The sequence below is a fragment of the Castor canadensis genome, chromosome 6 (genome assembly GCF_047511655.1).
Source record: "Castor canadensis chromosome 6, mCasCan1.hap1v2, whole genome shotgun sequence".
NCBI classification, from domain to species: Eukaryota; Metazoa; Chordata; class Mammalia; order Rodentia; family Castoridae; genus Castor; species Castor canadensis.
Window position 1 is genome coordinate 126,844,416 of NC_133391.1, and position 22,758 is coordinate 126,867,173.

Genomic DNA, 22,758 nt, shown 5'->3' on the forward strand with positions numbered 1-22,758 from the left:
ACACAGCTTAACAAAAAAAGTAAGGGTACAAGGTAACAACAAATAAATAGAATATGGAGAGGCTTTGATACAGAGTAATGAACTTTCCTTAGAGACTGAGACTCTTCCCTGCTTTTTTGAAAAAGGAAGATTGAGACTCTTTCCCTGTTTCTTTGAAAAGGTTTGGTAGAAAGAGTCTAAAAGAGATCAGGGAATTAGTATCATTTTTACCCATCATACTTACTCTTCTGTAAATTTCCCATAATGTATGTTTGCATGGCTATTTTTGGCTTTCTTGAGGATGTGTATTCATATTCTGCAATTTTATGCTTATCTTGTCTTTTTTATTCGAATGATATTTTGCCTCCTTTTGAGTATTTAACAGGAAGACGAAATGAATAGCATTTGCCCACTGCATTTAATGCCTGATTCCTTTTTCTTCTTCCAAGTTTGATTTTGTATATCCTCTTCTCTTCTTGTGATCCCCAATATCACCACAATTTTATTCATTTTCCCCCACAGAAGACAATATTCAGGAAAAGATTTGATAAATTGACTTATCAAAGGATAAAATATGCTTCTATAATGCTGCACATATGCATCACATAAATTGCATTCAATTACCAATAAGAAGACACAGCTCAGGGGGTTTCAGCCTAGAGGGTTTTTTTCTCATGTAATGAGGGGCTTGGAAGCTGATTGTGGGAGAGCTTTCATCAGTAGCTCAAGGTCTCTGTGATTACCTTGAGATGAGTTTTCCTGCTCCTACCATTATATTCCTGTTTCATGCAGGAGAACAAGGGGCATTGGTGAAGGAAGTGGTCAATTAAGTTAGCCCACCTTCTTCAGAAGTTCTTCCTAATGACTTCTAATGGGTCACAACTGTTTTTTATGACTGTAAAGGAAGATGGCTCCCTAGTCTTTTATTTGGGCACATTTCTACTCAAAATAAAGGTGGGATTTTTGTTAGCAGAACTGTAGAGAAGAATAGATATTGGGTAGGCAATCAGCTGTTCCTGCCACATGTATTTTCTTATTTTCATTCTTGGGGATCAAGCTCAAGATCAAATGAATGAATCTCTGGCTATAAAATTTTAAGCACTGGCAAGGGAGTAGGAAACCTTGTAAGTGGTGCTTTATTGGGATCTCTAATTGTTATCATGTAGACAAGAGCTTATGTCTTCCTAAGGCTAACACCTATAAAGGTAGATTAAATATTTATGTGACCTGAAATCCTTTATCATTGAGTGGATGCTTATGTTGCTTTAACTATGAGGTTGGGGGATGTCTGGAGAATGTGGGGGACAGAGTGCTGGGGGAAGAGAAGGAGTGACTCTGTGGCTTTACAGAGTCAAACATGGGTTGTGGTACTGGTGAGTTACTCTTAGCAAAGGTAGAATAAAAATAAAGGGGCAAAATCTCGGGATGGTAAGAAACAGTAAAACAAGTCTAAATATATATATATGAATTCACTAGGACTAAACATCCATTCACTTTGGATGGTGCCCTGGCTGCCTGGGCACGACCAGAGTTAGAGGTGTCCATATCAAAATGGATTGCATTCATTATGCTTCAAGGCATAATGAGAAGGAAAATGCTTCTGATGTGCTTTGCTTAGCTGTGTGAAGCCCCACATCAGGGTTTCTTGAGTCATCCCAAATTAGAAACATTAATATAATTTTTAAACTTAAACATACAGTCTCTTTCTATTGGTGTGAATCTAAGCCTCCAGGTGGGCTATGTGTATGGAGTTCCAGTGTCAGCCAATGTACTTCCTGGAAGGACCCTCACCATTGGCAGCCAGGATCTGTTGCTGGATTCAAATGGGGTTAGTGGCTGTATAAAAGATGGATTCAAAGTCTCTTCTTCCCTCATGAAAATCTCTTTGGAAGTTCATTTTTCTGGTGTCCATTGGAACAACACAAACATGTCTATATATAACTTTCACCTGCAATAATCAAGCCTTTTCAGTGGATGCTCATTATACTCTATATATCAGGAGATATAAATGGGTATTATTATATTTAAAATCTTAAAAATCACTCAAAGCTAACAGTAAATCATTTTCTTTCAGAGCGATCTTAGTCCATTTGAGTAGTTACAATAAAATATTTAGTTTGGATAATTTATAAACAACAGAAGTGTATTTCTCATACTTCTAGAGGCTTGAAAGTCTAAGACCAAGGCACCAAATACAGCAGATTCGGTCTTGTGAGGTGTGACTCCCAGCTTTATAAATGGCCCTTTCTTGCTGTGTTCTCACATAATGGAGGGGAGGGATGAGCAAGCTATCTCAGGCATCTTTTATACAGCCACTAACCCCATTCATGAGGGTTCTGCCTCATGATCTAATCATCTCCCAAAGCCCCACCTCTTAATATCATCATCTTGGAAGTTAAGATTTCAACTCATGAATCTGGGAGGGGGCACAAACATTGAAACCATACAAGGACATACCATGTTTTCAATAAGATATTGCCTCTGACTAATTGACTCATGCCCACAAAACAAACACCATTAGCAGAACTAGACTCTGGGAAGAAATAATTCACTTTGGTTATTCCAATTGTGTGTGTGTGTGTGTGTGTGTGCACGTGAGTGTGTGGTTGGTTAGTGGTAACTGAATCCATTTAGTTTAAAGTGTTGCCCACCAATGATTCTGAATAATTGGAAAAATAAAGGAAAGGAATAATAATAAATTGAGGTTGAGGCCAGACATTGTGGCACATGCCTATAATCCTAGCACTTGGGAAGCTAAGGCAGGAGGATCATAAGTTCAGGGCTAACCTGGACTGCTTTTTTTTTTTTTGAGATCTTGTCTCAGAAAAGCAGAGAAAGAGGGAGAGTGAGAGAGAGAGAGAGAGAGAGAGAGAGAGAGAGAGAGAGAGAGAGAGATTGAGATAGAGATTGATTTCTTGCTAAAAATCTGATGGGAGGTTATGACTTCATGACTACTAGACAAAACTGACTGAGAGGTCGACTTTTCTATCCATTCATCACAGTGCTGGACTGGGGCAGGCCAAGAACAATGACATTGCTGAGGTAGGCATGTCTGTTTTTCCTTCCTCACTAGGGGTGATGCGAGACAAGGACCGTGAACATCCAGGTGTGCATTAGGGAAAACTACTCTCAGTAGATCCTGGGAGTGACAATGCCTTTGCTTCTGACACTTACTGCCTGTTTAGAGCTGACTGGGTGGTTATTATGGCATTCTGTATCGAGCTGGGTATTCACATGTTTGCTTTTTTTTTTTTAACTTATTTTCAGTTTCCAAGATTCATTTCCTTTGTCAGGGACTGAACAATTCGTCCTCATGCTCCCTTCATAATCACGCAGTGCTCAGTGTTCATAAGTGTGCCTTTGATGCTGGTAGCCACCATCTTTGCTTCAAAATATTTTCTCCTTCTGTGACTCTGAGGAGAAAGCCTCCCATTCAGAACCGAGCTCTGTAGTGGAGGATGTAATAAAGTGGATTAGCAAGAACTTACCAGGGCCCTAAGTAACTGCACTTTACTTTACTTCAAAGAGCATGTGCTCACTGAGCCTTCCTTTCTCACATGGCCTTGCATCTAAAGATCAGGCTCCCCTAGAATATTCTGACGTGGCTACTGAAGAATCTTGTGAAGTCAAGACACAAAGAGCCATTCTGTTCTCAGAAATGCCTACATTCATACTACTGAGAGTCTCGCACTTCTTTATTATATCTCCTGCTCTCTAGCCTGCTGATTTCAATGTGGCGGGACTGCCACATGTCTTTGTGCTCTGTACCGCACATGTGCATATGGTGCATGCTAAATATAAATGCTGCTTGGCACGATCCTTTTTCCTCTTCCTTTGTTTCTGAAAATCCAGTGAAGGAAATATGCAATGTGTGCCCTATCCAAAATGAGATTTTCAGGAAGTAGGAATGATCTTGACAACAAGCCATATATTTTACATATTATTTTGGCATGTGGCAGTCGTAGCAGCAGTGACTGTCCACTGCTGAGCTGGTTTGTATTCTGTGTTCAGCTGAAGCGAGGTCAATTCCTGCATCGCTCATCAGCTTGACTGAGTTTCCAGGGACTGGTTTTCCCTCCACTCAGGAATGAGTTAGGTTAGGTCCATTTATGCTGCAATAACAAATGACTCAAAGCTCTCAATGGAGAGATATCATAAATCTTTTTTCATGCTACATGTCCAATTTTAGTCAGTAGGGGGCTCCACTCCAGGCTGATAGAGGTTTTATCTCGACACATGTACCCTTATCATCCTTGTAGCCATGGATTGGGGATGGGGTGAACCACCCTCTGGCTATGAGAACTTCCCCTGGGAGTAGCAAGCATCACCTTTGCTTTCTCTTTATTGGACACAAATGTCCCACACCATGCCTAACTTCAGAGAAGAGCAGGGAACTCTTTCCTACCATGTTCCTGAAAGGTAGAGAGTTAGGAGAATTTTGCTACTAGCATGAATGACCATCACATCTCCTGCCAGAAATGTGAGAGTGGACAGTTGCTCATCCCAGTGTTAAGAGCTCATGTATTTTCTAGGTGCAGTAATGGTGCTATAGTGGGAAGAGAGTCAGATTCCACAGGGTGAAAGCTATTCCACAAGGGCAACTCCAATGGAGTGCTTCTTGAAACAGTGCTCAGATTTTTGAAGCAGTGTCATGGCCTGAGGATACTTGGATTAGGCATAGCAAGGTGAAGGACACAAAAGCACACAGATGCCCACTCCACTGCTTCAGTCTCTGGAGCTGTGCTGAGTTCAGAATGGAGCAAATGTGAGAAGCCGTGAAATGCTGCCGGAGTCTTCCAGGAGCTGACCTGCTTCCGACTCGCTCTGCCAGGCTTCCCAGCAGCCTGTGGGCTCTGCTCCTGCCAGCAGAGCCTCTTCTGACTTCTTTGGCTGGTGATGCCGGCCTCAACAAAGCTGTGATTGCAGGAAGTGTGGTTTGTTAGAGCTTAGGAAGTGGGTATGTCCTCAAGCCACTTAGCCATGAAGAATCCTGACTGTGTCGGCACTGATTTTGAGGCCTCACACCTCTGGACTGATTGCACTGAGCACCGGCAAAACCAGAAGGAGGACTTTGGATCCAGAGGGCAGTAGAGAAGGCTTTGCAGACTGACACTGATCATAGCTGGCAGGGGGCCGCTGAGGAGAGGCAGCCATACGTTGCTTCTCATCACCTGCCCCAGACAGATGACTCCTGTGTTGGTGGAGGAGAGCTAAAGAGAAGAGTTGCTGGGCTCTCTGGAGAAACAGAGGAGAGGTAACAAGACAGATTTGACTGTCCACGACTGCTTGGCACAACGTGTGGCTCAGGAATTTTTAGCAGGACTCTGCTAATGAATGTGGAACCCTGGGACTGGCAGCTCCATTTCCTCTGGTATTAACATTTTTTACTTTATTTTAATGAGGAAAATGAGATTCTTTTCAGTTTCCTATCACCACATCCGGTTGGGGAGGGTATGACATTTAACAACAGTGCTTTGAAAAATACTAAGTATTATACAAATACGAGAAATTGTTGCTGTTATTATACTGATGGGGCACACATGCAGCTCAGAATCAGCCTTAATATTGAGGGGATATTTAAAGGATTAGGAGGGCCTCAGTAACTATTGGGTAGTGGCTCTGGATGGCCTTCATAGAAAGGGCTAACTAATCTGGCCATATTAAATCCATTTTTAGAAGCTAAATACCCAAACTCTATGTCAATAGACTGCGAATGCACACATAGATAATAAAACTTGATCATCTCACATCAGATGCAGCACTCTCATAAATTATAAAATATGTCAGGCGATTAACTCTAATTTGAAGCTGAAACGTGATTATCTTCTGGGTAAAAGATGGAAATAGCTTCGGGTTGGAGCAGTGGTCTAAATTTCTCAATATGGAGATGCAGCCAAATGAAGTGGGGGAGGGGAACAATTGCATTTATGTGGTGGACTTGGGCAGGAACTCATGTAATTCAGGACAAAACGATGTGGGGACTCAGAAGGCTTTGAAAAACTTTGTTAAGCCTTGCTAATTTGGATGATTGGGGTCAAGATCAGTGTGGACTAGTGAAAATTTGAAGTATAGACTGTTTTGAAAATGTCCATTTGTGTAGTTTTTCAAGTACAGAGAATTGCAAAACTAATGGATATAAGTGGGAGACCAACTACAGATCCATCCAAGTCAGCTTAATTATTCTAATTATTATTTGCTTGCAAATGATTAGTTTCATTTAGAGTAGTCCCCAAAATAGTTCACTCTTTAAACTGTGTTTAGTGTTTGATTTTTACTTAAAAAATATTTAAATTAGCAAGTTCTGTCTTCTTGTTCAGCAGAAAATTTTAGCCATATTGAAGAAGAAATACTCCCAATGTCTGGTGTGCTGGGACAAGAAGACATACCAGGAAGCCATCATGGCTGTCCCCATGCACCTACTGTCTTGTTTCATGAGCGGCAGGCAGAGGCTGCAGTTTTGAGGAATTCAAAAGTCATCCACGATTCTGGGTAAGAGAGCCAGGTATTGATTTGCCTTAAAATTATGTTATGATTTACCTACTTCTTTTATATACATCGTTTCTCACCCACTAAGTCAGATGGGACAGTTTCTAGGCAAAATGTTAGGGTAGATAAGACCCCCCAGGTGTCCATTAGCATCATCCTTTCAGCATTTTAGATGCCTTGATTGGCTTTCTAATTACCCCCATCTGCTCTCTACTTTTTTTCAAGCAAGGACACAGAGACTTCAAGCCCATCAACGGAAAGACTTACGGACATTTTTTTCATCTCTGTACTGTCCTGTGGAGTATGTGGGACATAGAAATACCTTAGTGCATGATTGCTACAAGAGCAAATCAATGTGTCTATCAGCTCTTAGAGAAAAATCCACATTAAGTTGTAAATACTGGTAGTAGATTAATGTGTTGGTCATCTTAATAAGGAGTAATCCTTAAACCCTTGGAGATGAATCCTGTTTTGGATTTAGACACAAGAATACTTGTAGGTAGATCAAGGGCTGTGCTTACCTGGGTGCCAACTTATGCTAAAAATAATAGCAACAGCAACTACTACTCCAGTTATCAAGTACCCTCTATGCGTAAACTGTGTAATGAACCAACACTTGATTTTATGTGATCATAATACTAGCTATGTGAAAGAGATGTCTTTCTTTCATAAACAGGGAAATTGATTCTGAAGAAAGTCAAGTACAGTCATGCACCACATAACATTTCAGTCAATGTCAATCTGCATTGCTTTGCCTAAGAGCATATCCATCTTAGTCTGCGCAAGTACATTGTATGAATTTGCACAATGCTGAAATTGCTATATGACCCACTTCTCAGAACAGAGCCTCATCATTAAGTGATGCATGACTGGACTTGCCCAAGGTCACACAGTAAGTGGGAGGAGGGATTAAAGAACAAAGTTCTTATTGATTTCAAGACAGTGTTCTTTCCACATCACTTCTTGGTTTATACTTTCTATAATTGAAATTTAAATGCAGTTCTAACAAACATACCTTTAGCCTATGCTCCTTGAGAACCCAAATAGAAGCCCAAACGTAATCCATGATTAGCAGCAGCAGCAGCAGCAGTGAATGACATCTGTTGAGCTCTTATTACAAGCAAGGCACTAAATTCTTCCAAAAAAATCAGACATGCATATAGATTTCATAATCCATGGAGGTTCTGGTAATCTGAATTCCATATAATTTCTTCCTTCTCTGTGAGTGCTATGCATTAAGTGCATATTATTTTCATACAGGCAAATCCAGAACTAGAAATGAATTCCTTTTCAGACCATGTTCAGATGATGAGGTCACTGTAGGCATACACAATTGTCCTTGCTTTCAAAGGGTCTGCAGTTCACTTGGAAGCATGGTGTTGATGTTTATAAATAAACAACAATGTAAGACATTTGTGACATATCCAAGTGAGAAGTGCAAACAATAAATAGCAGCAGAGTTCAGAGAAGGGAGTGCTTAACGAATCATAGGAGTTAGAGAGGGTTCCATGGTGGAAAGTCTATCTGAGCTGGGTCGGAGAGACAGGAAGGCCTTGAATAAATGTGGAAGAAGGGGACAGTGATGCCAGGAATGCAAGGATGACAGAGGATGGTGAATATCCACATTCACTGGATGATTTATTATACTTTCTACTCAATGTTGGCTGCAGACCTGGTAAAAAGGGGCTCTTCAATGGTAGTCTTTGTGACTCAAATTGCCTTTGATGTTAAACATGTAAAGCTTTGTATCCTTGATTTATTAAAAGGAGATAGCATTTTCTCATCCTGTGGAACTCATAATTGCAAGAAATTCGAGGTTTAGTGTTATGGCTAGCTGGATCAGAGAATGGGATAGAATTCTTACTAATGAGTTAGCAATAACACATTACTATAAAGAGAAACAAAGACTAAGCCTTAAGTTAAAACTGTTATCTAATGTAGTTTTATGATCAATTTTATAGCTACCTAACTATCTGGACTATTCACTAAAATGCTCTGGTACTTTTTCTTTTTTTTAATAAAAAAAAGAATTGCCCGTATTCTCCTCTTTGCTATGTCTGTGAGGGCTTGGCCAGGAATAAATGTATTATAGTAGATCTACCAGGCTATTTTTCTCTGTTTTAAAGGGAAGTACCTTCAATTGGCAGAAAAATACATGGTATCTTGTGTTTTTTTTACTAATAATAGAAAAGTTTTCCTGGGAATTCCAGGACCTATTCTTTGACTCTAAGATTTCTTAGAGTTTGCACTGTGGAATATTAATCTCACAACATACTTCACACTGAATGGGTTCTGTGCTCAATTAAGTTTGAGAGATGTCTTTCACCTGGAAGTCTGCAATGCCCTGTAGCGTATACAGGCCATGGTAAGTCTCAGTACAGAGAGAACTTTACCTTTGTGTTATTAACTCAGTGTTTCCTAAAGTTATTTGATCACAAGCCATTCTTATGCTTACTAGTCCTTCCCCAACTTTTTTGTTTTGGCCTGGAAGGTACCGATTATACTCAAAGAGCAATCAGAAAGATGGAAACTACACTACCACACTAGCTATTTAATGGATAAAATGTAAGAAATTAGCTAACAGGTGTTACAGTATGAAAAAACATGAAAGAGTACTGGTGTATTCAGATATAACTTCAGGAAGGGAACTGATTGGGATTATCAGAACGTAGACATTATAAGAAGGATCCAATAGAGCTGGAACTGTATTCTGAGGAGAGGGCATCACCAGATGCTGCTTTAAATCAGGATATTTTAGGCAAAGGTACTTGGCTACCACTGACATCTCTGAAGCTCAGAGAATGGGGTGGTAGTGAGCAGGGGCTGGGATTTCAGGTGGTGGCTTGGCCTGGCTGCTGCTGATACTGTGGAGGGTGGTGTGATGAGCCTGGAAATGTGGGAAGACACTAACAATGGAAAACTGCTCATAGGACCACTCTGCTGCATCTGTGACCACAGAGGGAGCAATGCTGACAGGAGCAGCCAGCAGGTAAATAGGAAGGGGCAAGTCCCTTATCCCTTATCTTTCCTCTGCCTTCCAGTTTCTCTCTAGCACCTCATGGAACTCAGCCAAAGGATAAACGTAGCTTGCAGAATCTTCGCCTCAATACAGAAATGTGGGTATGGAGCTCAAATAATAATAATAATGATATATAACAAAATAGTTTAATTATTGTCACAGTCATTCCTTTATTTACCCAGTGTCTATAAAAGCCTTTCTAGACATAATTGAACTCCTGTAGAGCAACAATAACATCTCTATGCTTTTGCTTAATAGGTTGTGGATGTCCTTCCTACAAAGATGGTCCTACTTTTCTTTAAAAAACATGCACAGAGTCCTAATGGTCATTGTGTCATCTCTGGGGATGTTCATTTGTTCTCAAATTCAGACATGGCCCCATCTAAACATTTTGTAGTTAAAAACTAAATTATAAAAGTATCTACCACCAAAAATGAGAATAGGTGTTTTAGAAACATTTGAAAATATGTTAAACATTTTGTTTTAAACTACACTGTTTAACTTTCCTCAAGGTTAAAGTTAACCTTGCAGAATAAAGTGCAGAATTGCCAGTTCATCAGTGTAGTTGACCAGAATACAAAGTTTACTTCGGTTCCAAGTTTTTGCCCCAACACACTCACAGTTGTTTAGGTGGAAATGACTGCTTATTGATTAAATGCATTTAAAAATCTAGTACTGCCTGAATTCTTCACAATTCAGTTCCAAGTTAGAAATTTCCTCTGGGGATTATTGATCCAGACAATCCTCATAACAGACTTTGCGAAAGGAGGCTTTGCCTTCTTGCTAAAGGACTGTAATGAAGACTGTGACACACCAATCATAATACAGTTTCAAACTTTAGCAACAGCAGCAGCGTTTAAGAAAAGTGTGACCTCCCAAACACACCACAGGTTCCAACAGCATTCTAATTTTCTTGGGGTGGGGGGATGGGGAATAACAGATGCCTTAACATGTTTAGCTGAGGCTAATAATCAAGAGAGTGAGGAGAAAAGGTATAAGGAAATCCTAGAGCTTGGTTTCAGGTATCCCTGGTAGTGCTCCACCCCCTGTGGAGAATAGTTTGCATCTTAATGTGCCTCACCTGAGCTTGTGCACTGCCTCTGAAAATAATCTCAGTCACTATGTCACCAGTGTGCAGCCTGCATCAACACACACAGGATAAATGGCACACTGCTCTCCGCTGGCAGTTTCTAGTGTCACGTATGCAGTCTTTGAGACCTGGATAGTGTTTTTTGGAGACAGATGTAAAATTTTAGCTACAGTCAGGTTATGTCATTGATCATATGACTTCTCTATTGGGGAGGCTCTAGGTCCTGAAACAACAATGGCTTTTAGTCCTTTTAGATAAGTGTGTGTGGTATATTAAAAACAAAACAAAATGGAACAAAAAAAAAAGAGTGGTGGAGCCGCTAAAATAATCACTTTATCTAAAAAGTTGTCTGAGTACTGTAGACCAGTAACTGGAAGTTCTAGGCCAAAGGCCCAACTCTGGGGATTCCAACTTGTCAGGTCCAGCCACTCACCCCAATATACCAAATAAAGAGATGGTGGTAAAATGTTGAGAAAGATTATTCTTTGGCAAGAAGAGGCAAAGTAAGCATTTCAGCCCATCTTCAGAGCTGAAATGAGCATTATTTTTAATCAGAGGAAGAATTGGGATAGGGGTCAGAGGTATGCATAATTATTAAGCAGTCCTAGTCATAGGTGTGGTCCAGTGGTCAGAGGCGGTCAGAAGTGTAGTTCCATTGATCATCGTCTCAGGGTTGGTAAGGCATGGCCTCATGATAAGAAAGCCATTGGTGGGTGGTGGGGGGAGAGTGGGACGAGGGGAGTAGCTTCAGCCCTTGTCACAAGGTGTTATTGATCAGTTTTATCCTTTCTGGATTCCAAGGTGATTGTTTAGAGCAAAGACCAATGTAAAATGGAAGCAGAGATGTCAAGCTGTTTATGTTGCTTCCAGTTAACTTGTAGACCCACGTAAAGAGTCAGTGATTATTGGGAGAAGCTGTTTCTAAGTGCCTGTTCTAGACCTGCATAACAGATAAGATGAGGTTTTAGGAACACAGGCAAGAGGATCTTGAACAGAAAGATCATGTAGAGATTGGATCTCGAGGATCTTGAACAGAAAGATCATATAGAGATTGGATCTCGAGGATCTTGAACAGAAAGATCATGTAGAGATTGGATCTCGATGGAGTGCTCTGCCCATCAGTTCGTTTAGACTTTTTGGAGATGAATTTTTAACTTCCTTCCTGTAGTTTTGAAAATCCTGGTTTGAATAAAGGCTTTATGTCCTGAGGAAGTCTTCTCCTTCCACTATAACCTCAGTTTTCTTGATATTCCCTGGCTTAGGCCAACATCCAGTGAAAACCCAACCAAACTGATCACTTCTTGAGGTTGTTCATTTCTACTTGGGCAGTGTGTCCACAGCCTGAAGTAACCTGTCTTGTGACTTAGACTTCCTGCTTTCGACTTGGAGAATGGGTAGACACTTGCTGAATGAATAATTGTGTTGAATTATTGTAGCAGGTATTTTGGCTTCTACTCCCAAGAGTCTGTCACTTCAGATTCTAGTCCTTTGTGTCAGATCTAACAACCTCGTGCAAAATCTAGAATGAAGTTAATATTGAGCTAGGAAGGAAGAGTTTAACATAGTGCTTGCCACATAGGTGCTTGATTAGTACCGATCTAGGACCATTTGACTTATAATTGATTTTACGATGATGCAAAAGTAATACACATTCAGTTGAAACCTTACTTTACATTTTGAATTTTGATCTTTCCCTGAGCTAGCAATGTGTAGTAGGATGGTGGGCCATGGCAAGAGTGATAACAACCGGTACTCTACAGTGTACTATGTTACAAGCATTTTTTTTTTTTTTTTTTTGTGGTACTGTGGTGTGAACTCAGGACCTTCACCTTGAGCCACTCCATCAGCCCTATTTTTGTGGAGGATTTTTCGAGATAGGGTCTCATGAACTATTTAACCAGGCTGACTTCGAACTGCGATCCTCCTGATCTCTGCCTCCTGAGTAGCTAGGATTACAGGCCTGAGCCACTGGCTTCCGGGTGTTGCAGTCATTTTTGTATACAGTATTAAATAAGGAATATTCAATACTTTATTATAAAAATAGACTTTATGCTAAATGATTTTGACTAACTGTAGACTAATATAAGTGCTGTGAGCCCGTTTAAGGAAGGTTAAACCATTATGTTTGGTATGTTGATACATTTTCAGTTTATGATATTTTCAACTTATGTTGGGTTTATGGGGACATATCCCATTGTAAGTCATAAGTTAAGGAGCATCTGTATTGCTACTACCAAGTGCTCAGACTGACTGTGGTAAAATGAGCAGAACTTCTCAGTGGTTGAGCAATTTGGAATGATAAGAACAATTCTGATGACCCTCATGGTCTATTGCACCCTCAGAGGCCCCAGCCTCACTGGATACCATTTAACAACTCTGATCCCAGAACTTTTAGGGACTTACCTGAAGTCTGTGACCTACTGATCTCATACATCAGTGCAGGCTGGTGGCCAGGTAGGCCTGGCTGTGGTTGGTGGATTTGGACAAAAGTTATATCCACATTTTGGTTTCCTTTTAGCTTTTCTGCCACAGATTGCCCACCATGAGTTATCAATAATTGAGCTGCTTTCTCAGGCACTGTGCAAAGTGTTTATGATCCCCTCTCATATCTTTCTTATGTTCTTGGAGATATCAGACTGGCTGAGCAAACTGGAGAAAGAGTGAATAAGTTGCTTCTTTTGAAACTATAATCTCTTATTTCAGATTTCATTCTCTAATCCTAAGTGCCTTTTTTTCGCAAAAAAAAAATATATACATACCTTTTCATTCATTCACTCAGCTGATGAATCTATTTTTCTTTGCTCTTTTTTTTTTTTTTTTTTTTGAGGCTATTGAATTAACAGTATATTAAACACCCACTCTGTGCCTGGCCCTGTGCTGTGTTGAAATGCAATGATGATGAATGGGACCAAGTCTTTGTCTTTGTGTGGGGGAGACAGACAGTAAAATACACAGTGGTATATTTTATGAACTTAATAGATAAGGTAAGGTGACAGAGAGTGACTGCTGGGGATGGGCATGACTTCTGATACAGTGACAGGAAAGATTCTTCTGTTGAGGTGAAAGCTGAGTGAGTTCTGGAACACAAGGAGGTGCCAGTTGTGTGAAGATCAGAAGCAATCATGCTAATCCAAGTGTGGGGTTCATGGGGAAAGATGCAAAGGCACCAGAGAGCAAGTGTGTTCCTGCCACCCTCAGGCTCCACACTGCTATCAAAGCTCTCTGCAAGCCCACGTGAGCAGAATGCGTGAGAGAAGGGCGTTGGTCCCTTGCACATGCTGGCCAAAGTGACTGCGGTTCTCACTGATAGATCCACTCTCCACACTCTCTGAGTAGGCTGGGGATTGGGTGATTTTCTTGAAACGCCCCCTCCCCCATAGTCAAATTATTCCAGAACCAAAAATAACAAATTGGCAATCTACCTACAAATGCTCTTTTGTGGCATCTAAGGGTACCACCATAGAGTGATGGATAATATCATAAGCTATCTCAGTTCTGTGATGGGTTGTGTTATGAAAGAGAAGCAAGTTTCACCTTGGTGAATGCTCAGTGGAGGGAGTAGTATTTCCAGTCTGACTCTCTCATTACATTTTTTTTGGTTTTTCAGTTCTATTTTTTCCTACATGTACTAGTCAGCACAAACAACATATCCTCTTAGAAAGGAAGAGGACCTCTCTTGGCTTGTTGTCATATGATAGTATTAGCCAGCCATTGTCTTAATCTTGGCACATGGGCTAGTCTAAGGAGTGGTATTTATGGACCTGATGGGAAGAGATTGAGAGCGTGTTCTGCAGTAGCCAATTTCTTGGTCTCCCTTCCCACTCCCTGATGTCTCAAAGCCATAGACGAAGAGGCTAGGTCAATGTGTAATCTTTATTACATAAAGTGTTCACCAAAAAACTGATATGGTCTCCTGGAGCAGTAAACTGGGCCACATGATAGCCTCTTACTTGTTTCTTATTACACTTCATTTCTAGTCAGCTCTACTTTTCTAGTCTATTTGCTAAAGCTGAGGCTGGTTTTTGTGGTTTAGAACACTAGAGATGGGCTGAGAGTCTCCTCATTGCTTTCTTCACTAGGTCGAAACCCAAACCTTTGTAGTTTTTGCTATGTTGGTGAGAACGAACAAGAGCATTTCTATTTAAGGGCTCAGCAAATGTGGTTCCCAACGTGGTGGAGTGAGTCTGCTTCACCATCCAGCAGATAATAGACTTATCACGATGCTAACAGTTTGAGCTTCAGGGCTTCAAGTTGCTTGAGCCATTTCTCAATAAATACTCACTTTCATATCTATTTTTAGGGTAGTTTTTTGAGACAAGTCTCAATGTGTAGCCCAGGTTGGACTGGAACTTGTAATTCTGTCTTAGCTTACTAAGTGTTGGGATTATAGACAAGCACCACCATGCCTGGCTTGAATCTAATTTTGAAGTTTCATATTCATTTTCTTTAAAAGCACTTCCTAAATTGTATGTATTTAAACTCCATGACTTGGGGTCTACTCCCGCCTTCCAGTATAGCTGCTACATGTAGTCATGGAAGCCCAGTCTTATGAGGACACTTAGGCATCCAATGAAAGAGTGAGCTATGGGTATAAATTAAAATATTTATAACCTCATGACTAGGAGCTCAGGCAATTTTACCTTAGGATTCTTTTAAAAGTACACTAGAGAAGGATAAACTGTTGTAAAGGTAGTATAGAGAACTTTTGTGTATCTTTCATCCAGGTTCCCGGATTGTAAGTTTTCTACATATTCTTTCTTTCTCTCTACACACACAGACACACAGAGACACACAGACACACACACATACGCACAGACACACACACATACACACAGACACACAGACACACACACACACACACACACACACACACACTTGTTTTTTTCCTTAAAACCTTGAGAATGAGTAGGAGACAAATGACCCATTACTCCAATTCTTCAGTAGTTACTTATTAAACAAAAAACATTCTAATAATGCCACAGTGCACCCTTAAAAGTCAAGAGGTTAACACTGAGCTTATATCAACATGTAATTAAGAGATCTTATTTAAATTTCACCCTTTTTCACAATAATATTCTTTGCAGGTTAAGAATTCAAATGAGAATATCCTATTGCATTTGGTTGTCATTTCTTTTTGTCATTTCATATTGAGACCATTCTTTAGTCTTCCCTTGCCCTTCAAAGCCTTAATTTTCTTTCTTTCTTCTTCTTCTTCTTCTTTTTTTTTTTTTTTTTTGTGGGACTGGGTTTGAACTGAGGGCTTTGTGCTTGCAAAGCAGGTGTTCTACTGCTTGAGCCATACCTCCTGCCCATTTTGCTCTAGTTATTTTGGAGATGGAATCTTGTGAACTGGCTAGCCTCCAACAGTGATCCTACCTATCTTAGTTGCCCAAGTAGATAGGTTTACAGGAATGAGCCACGGGTGCTCAGGTAAAGCCTTGTTATTTTTGAAGTATCCAAACCAGTTACTTTGTAGAATGCCCCTAAATTTGTTTTAATCTGATGAGTCCTCAGGATTAGACCAACATGATGAATATGTTCTCCAGGAATATCACAGATGTGACCGGAGCTACCAGATGCAGATTTATTCTGTTACTGGTGATGTAACTTTTCCCCTTAGCTATGATGCTGTCTGCTAGGTCTATCTTCTACTTTCTGCAAGACAAGATAGGTCTTTCTGTAAATAAGGGTCTTGTGGAGTGCTTTGAGACTATGTAAATATCCCGTTCTTCATCAAATTTTCACTCAGTAGTTTAAGCAGTCAATGATGATTCTTATCTAAATCAATTATTATTGTTCTGGTTACCAAATAGCAATTTTCTTTTCTTTTTTTATTTATTGGTGGCACTGGAGTTTGAACTCAGAGCTTTGTGCTTGCCGTTTGAGCCATACCTCCAGTCCACTTTTCTCTGGTTATTTTGGAGATGGAATCTTCCAAACTATTTGACTGGGCTAGCCTAGAGCTGTGATCCTCCCAATATCAGCCTCCCAAGTAGCTAGGATTATAGGTATGAGGCACTGGTGTCTGGCTAAATAGCAATTTTCTAATTCCATAATTATTTCTATAATTATTAGTTATGAATTTATTATAAAGTAGGTTTTTCTCTTTACCCCATTTGCTCATGTGTATATGTATTTATTTATATTTGTATGGATCCATAGATTCCTGTTTTATTCAATGTGTTATAATCAAGTACTATCATTATTTATTTTAATGCTCAATTTGTCCCATATTTATCTATCAAGAGTCCCTTCAGTCTGACTCCTTTAACATGTCTGCATCATTCTTTGAGAATGGAATCAGCCATTTTCCAAGAGCTGCTTGTTCCTTTTTGTAGAAAATGGTATTTAAACACCAGGATCTGGAAGCTAGTTGTGCTCATTGCTAACAAAGTGTTGCTTCTAAGCCTTCTCAACAGACAGAGAACTAGAAATAGATACACACACACACACACACACATCTGTAGTCATTTCTACAGTTTTCTATCCATATATTTAGTTTACACAGATATCTCCAGTTGCAATCTGATAGTAGTCTGATGAACTTCCCCTTTTCTAAATTTGAAGATAATGAGAATCCTGTCTCCCATTATCCTCAGTATGCTCCTTGTATGAAATTACTCTCCAAATCATCACTTTTGTGGGGCTGACTCGTGCTTGTCTACACCAGCTGAAAATTATGAGACTCACCCCCCTATACTTATTGAGAGTTTACCTGCTCTTGTCTCAGGGGTACTTAAGCCAAACCTATCCTCTTCTGGTCCTCTGTTCACTGGTCTAGAGTTCCCCACTAACCCAGCCTGCAATCTGCCCCCACTGACTAAAGTCCCTCTCTAACTGTGGTGACACACAGAGCAGGCATTCCCTTTAGCTCCACTGGTATGTCCGCCAAGAATTGAGATCTCCCCATGTTTGCTGATCTTGATGACTTTTTGATCAAGAGTAACTCCTTAGTCCCAGCAGCATGGGGACTCATGCTGCTCAGGCACTGAGAAGGTTTAAGAACTGAAACTACTCGGCACTTTGGGAGAATCTGTCTAAGATGACGTTGAGGCATCCTTCATTGACCAGGAAGGGAGATTCCACAGATTATGGTCAAAGATAAATATGACCCGGAAACACAATAATTTTATGTTTAAATCCTGTGTGGGTTACTTGCCTGCTCTCTGTAATTGCTTCTCCCAGGATGCCTCACCTGCTGACTCTCAGCTAGGTTTGTTCAATGAGAGGCACCGAGAAGAGATTGGAGAGCAGGTGGAAGAGGCCAGGCTAGTTTCCCCCTCTCTTGTGCTTTTGGCACTGCTTACACTGGTGACTATTTCTCTTCTGATACTGGCTTCCGTGTGACATACTTATCATAGTTCTAGATTTTGCTGTTGACCCACACTTCTGGCTTCCCATAATCCCTTTGTATTTCTAGCCCCAAGAGTGGTGACTTCCTACCACTGTTTCTAATTTTCTCAATCCTTCCTTTTTGGTTCTCAGTTATTCTATCACTCATTAACCAATTCCTTGAATTAAATTCCCATTGATTTAAAGTGTGTTTAATGTTTTCCTAACTGGACCTTGAAAACGGCCCAAGAAGCTGACTCTTCTTAATAAACATGTTATATGAGCTTAGAGTTGTTGTAGCCAATTTTCTCCCATTTGGATAAAGCCTGTCTAAGAATGACACCAACACAAAGGAAATTGAGCCAAAAGATAAACAGACCCTGATGACTTTGAAGAAACCCTCTATCAGTCTTTACCTGAAGCTAGATGACCTTTGGGTTTTTTTCAGTTACTTGAATCAAAAAAAAGGCCACTGTTGTTTCAGTCCTAATTATTACATCTGTGCTTAGGTATCACTGTCAAATTAATTATAAACTATAGGCTGTTCAATCTTTGATCCATACAGGTGACTTAGGTTCCAGTCACATTTCTCAACAGGGCATATGACCTTGGTGTGATTTACTTATTTGTATTCTTAAAAGAGGAGATTTTCTTACAGTCTCTCCTTTTTGTGGTCTTTCTGTCTTTCATTGTGTGAGTCCTCCCTGCCACATTCTGACAGGGTCTCATATATCTACTACATCAGTGGAAGGGACAAAATAAAAAATTTATGTCATCCACATGACAGACCTGAAAAACTAGCCTCTCATTTAAATATTGCAAAAAATTGAGTTATATGCTACATAAGTGACAGGAGAATGGGACTCTTAATCTATGTGAAAGGAAATTGGATTCAAGTTGTTTTATCTCTTGCAGATGTTCAACATTATTTTTGTCAGCTAGTAGTTAAGTTGAAGAGAGACATCTTTCTCAGAATAGAAACATGAAATAATGTCCTCCAGCATCATCTCGTCATGTTAAGCCATGAGACGGATGATATCCTTATGTGAAAAGATGCAAATGATACTGAATTTTGAAGTATTTGTTGGGAGTGGAGAGAGGCTGAAGTTTTCTTCTACAATATATTGCTTCTGCATGGAAAAGATAAAGAATCTCAGAGACTGTTTAAAAACAGGGAGGGTGGATTCTAGGCCATAGTTTCTTAAGAGATTTATTTTAGACTAGAATTCAGTAAAGATGTGAGTTTGAAATGTGTCCGTAGAGAGTTGGTACTAGCAAAGTTAGGACCCAGTATCCTCAGAGGCCACAGTTTAGAATTGTTGTGGCGTTTGCTCTGATCTTATACTTGACATGAGGGATGTAGGTTTCTTAGGGTGAGTTTGTCATGGAAGTGCTGAGCCTCTGTTTTTTCCCCACCCTCCTCAGTAAGTGTACTGGCTTTTTCACCTGACACAGGTTATTTATCACCCTCCTTTGTTCTTAGCCTCTGACCCAAGTCATTACATACCTTCTAGTCTATAATTTCATTCTGATCCCGAGTTAATCCAGACAAATCCCATGTGTATTTTAGTAGTCTCAGACCACTAGGATCTATGAATAGATGTGCTGCTTGAGACATGTGACTTATTGGTCTAGAGGGACATTATAGAGCACCCCTGAGCTCTGTCTTGTTGCTTCCTTCCCCAAGTGGGTTGCTGTCTCAGTTTCCCTGCCCAGTACTGTACTGCAGAAACAGGAACTGGTATCGCAGGAATCCCAATGAACTTGGCCAGAGCCCTGATGCTCCAGGGCAGAGTGGGGAATTCTACTTCCTCTACCTGCTGCCTCCACAGATGTTTTCAGAGAAACAGGCATAGATCTGGACTGATATCTTCAAGCCCCAGGCTGCTTTGCTCACCCTCCTCTTGCTGCCTGTTTCTATTCGTCTTCCTGAATTGTTGTGTCAGCATGCCACACATCCAACTAATGACAGCTATGACACGTGCCTCAGGTCCTGATGGTCTCCCTGGACTACACACTAGCCTTGGAGCATAATTAATCCATGAATGACTTCATCTACATCCATCCTAACTCCTGCTCTTCATGAATACATTTGAAATGTTTGTATGGTTTGATTTAGAATATATATTATATGTGGCATTTTTGGTAATTATTATTTCACTAATACAATGTAGATATCTTGTGCTAAGAACTTTACATTCATCATTTAATTCAAATTTGCAACAACCTTGTGAGGAAGCCATTAATTTCATCAGTTTTCAGATGAGGAAAGAATCATTAAGAGGTTGATTACTCTCTGATCACATAGAATTGGGGTTCCAATTCATATTGTGTAATTAAAGCTTGTGATTTTACCCATGATATTATCCTGACTCATTTAAACAGCAAGCATTCTATTTGTAACTTTCTATGGTAATTCATAATATAAGGCAATCTCACTGTTAGTTAAAATGAATACAATGGGTTTCTACCTTGTTCATAGAAAGGAATGGGTAAAATGCAGGATTGGGAACCAAAAAAATAAATTTCATTTAAATTTTAGTGTACAGAGGTATTTATAAAGTTTCCCCAAATACAAGGATGTTTCATATATTATCCAGGGCATGGGTGTACATACCTCTCCATTTTTTCTTTCCTTTTTTCCTTACACTTGGAATTGAACCCAGGACCTTCCCTTCATGTGTTTACACATGCACATCCTGGTCTGAGGGCTTACATATTGAGTACTTCCTATAAATCATCTTCTGATTTAGATCAGATTTCTCTAACAGCTGAGCAGAGCTTGAGGCAAGGAATCAAGTACAGATCATGTATTTGGAGGTAGATACTTAGGGCAGCAAAAGTCAAGAAAAAGGACAGGAAGCCAAGAGGATGCAAAGCAATGCGAGGCCACTGTCTTGACAGGTGCCTTGTGATGAGCATAAAGAGACAGGCATCCATTCAGCAGGTGGGTTGTAAAACGAGGTGGGCTTTTCTAGAAAGACTGTACAGAGAATGCATGTCTCAGGGAGAGTGACTGGAGAACAGAAGGTAGGACAATTTATTTTCTTGTATCCTTATTATCTCCTTTTTCTACTGGCCAAAATTCGTCTGGCAGAGGGTTAATTCCCTCACACATCCTTAGCTACCAGAATGTGAGATCCCAGGCATGGTGCTGTTGTATTTCATCCAAATCTGGAAATGGCAGGACAACTAAGCAACTCCAGGCCCGTGGCTGGTTGGCCCCATTGTGTGTATGCAGCCCAGGGGGAGGCATTCCCGGGGTAACTAATTGGTTGGTCCCCCGCAAAGCAGCATGACTTGGAAGTCTACCAACCAGAGGGTAGCTGAGAAAGTGCATACATTTATGGTTGATGCATCTACTTGTGATGCACAGCAACCATGAGGGGTGAATATTATGTTTCTTGCTTTACAGGTGAAGAAGTAGGCTAATTTGTCCAAGATCTCATAGCAGTGAGAAGCTAAGCCAGAGTTTGAATTCAAATCAGTTTGCTTTCAAATTCTGTACTGTGTCTAGTGTGCTACATAGATTCTCTTGGACACTGATTTCAAGAGGCAAACAAGCAAAAAGACAATGTGAGTAATACATACTTCTCGTGGAAAATATAAAGAATAAAATAATCATCCATAATCTGTAGATCCAGAGATAACCTTTAAGAATCTTTTTATGATATAATCTTCTAGTTTCTTTTGTTTTTACACAGTTAAGATAATAATTCAAATGCTATAGCTTGTTATGCGCCTATCGTTGATCAACAAAGGAAAAATGTTATGTTACGTCAGTGTTAACTTTTATCGTTCCATAGGCGTACCTGGATATGCTCGGTGTGTTGGTGCACTCCTGTAATCACAGGGGGAGGCTGAGGCAGGATCAGAATTTTGAGACAGGCCTGGACTATACAGCAAGAACATGTCTCAAGAAACCAAAACCAAACCAAAACAAAAAAATCTGGATATAGTATGTGTAGCATACTTTGGAAGCAGCAGGTCTATGATGCATTCTTTTCCTCTTTTGGGGAGGGGGCACGTTCCTTGGTTAGATGGCAAATAAATAAACTGTTCTAATCTTGTAAGGGCACTAATGGCAGACCTCCTGGTGAACAAAATCATTTTTGCTGGCATGAGAGTCCTTATCCATGGAATGCTTTTAGCAGAATGTACCTTGGTGTCTAAAATTTCTTAGGTAAACAAACCTGGAGACTACAGATTTATGAGGCATAGCTCTTTGGAAAATGTCATGTAAATTCTGTAAATATCTGAGTATAAAATGGAGATGTTTCAGATGCTTTCTGAACTAAGGAGCTACTCTGGATAGGTAAGGTGGCTGTGTACTGTTCTTAAGCAACTTCATGTATTTTCTCTGGCCGGAGCCCTTCAGATTCAGGAAGAAGACCCAGGGAACGTGGCTAAGGATTCCCAGCCTCTCTCTGCTGTACCCATGTCTTCTCATTATGTGCATCCCTGAAATCATGAATAAATTTTGGAACTGGCCAAGATCTCTGAGGTGTATGTCTTACTTGACAATATGATCTTCACGTGCTTTGTCTTTCCCTGTCTCGATTCATAATCATTTCTTCATTGATAACATTTTGATTACGTAATAGCTCTAACTTTAAATACAACTGTGATGTGCCACTTTGAACAAATCTTTGGCTATGTTTTATGCCGTGTCTTTTGAATGATTCCAAAGAGGACTTTCCATTCTACATCTTTCTACTAGCTATGAAGGGACATCTCTGAAAGAATCTCTTGCTCTTCCTCCTATCCTTGCTATTGCAAGAAGAAAGGGATCAAGGGGAAAAAGAGAAGAAGAAGTGGAAGTAGAGGAAATACTTTTAACATCACTGTCACC

General features: G+C 40.1%; 1 long non-coding RNA gene across 1 annotated transcript; it reads left to right on the top strand.

Moving 5' to 3' along the window:
• Positions 1-6,308: 6,308 nt before the first annotated feature.
• Positions 6,309-22,451, top strand: LOC141423926 (uncharacterized). The gene is made up of 3 exons (XR_012448692.1): positions 6,309-6,468; positions 9,396-9,454; positions 21,713-22,451. It is a non-coding gene; the product is annotated as an uncharacterized lncRNA (long non-coding RNA).
• The last annotated feature ends 307 nt before the right edge of the window (positions 22,452-22,758 follow it).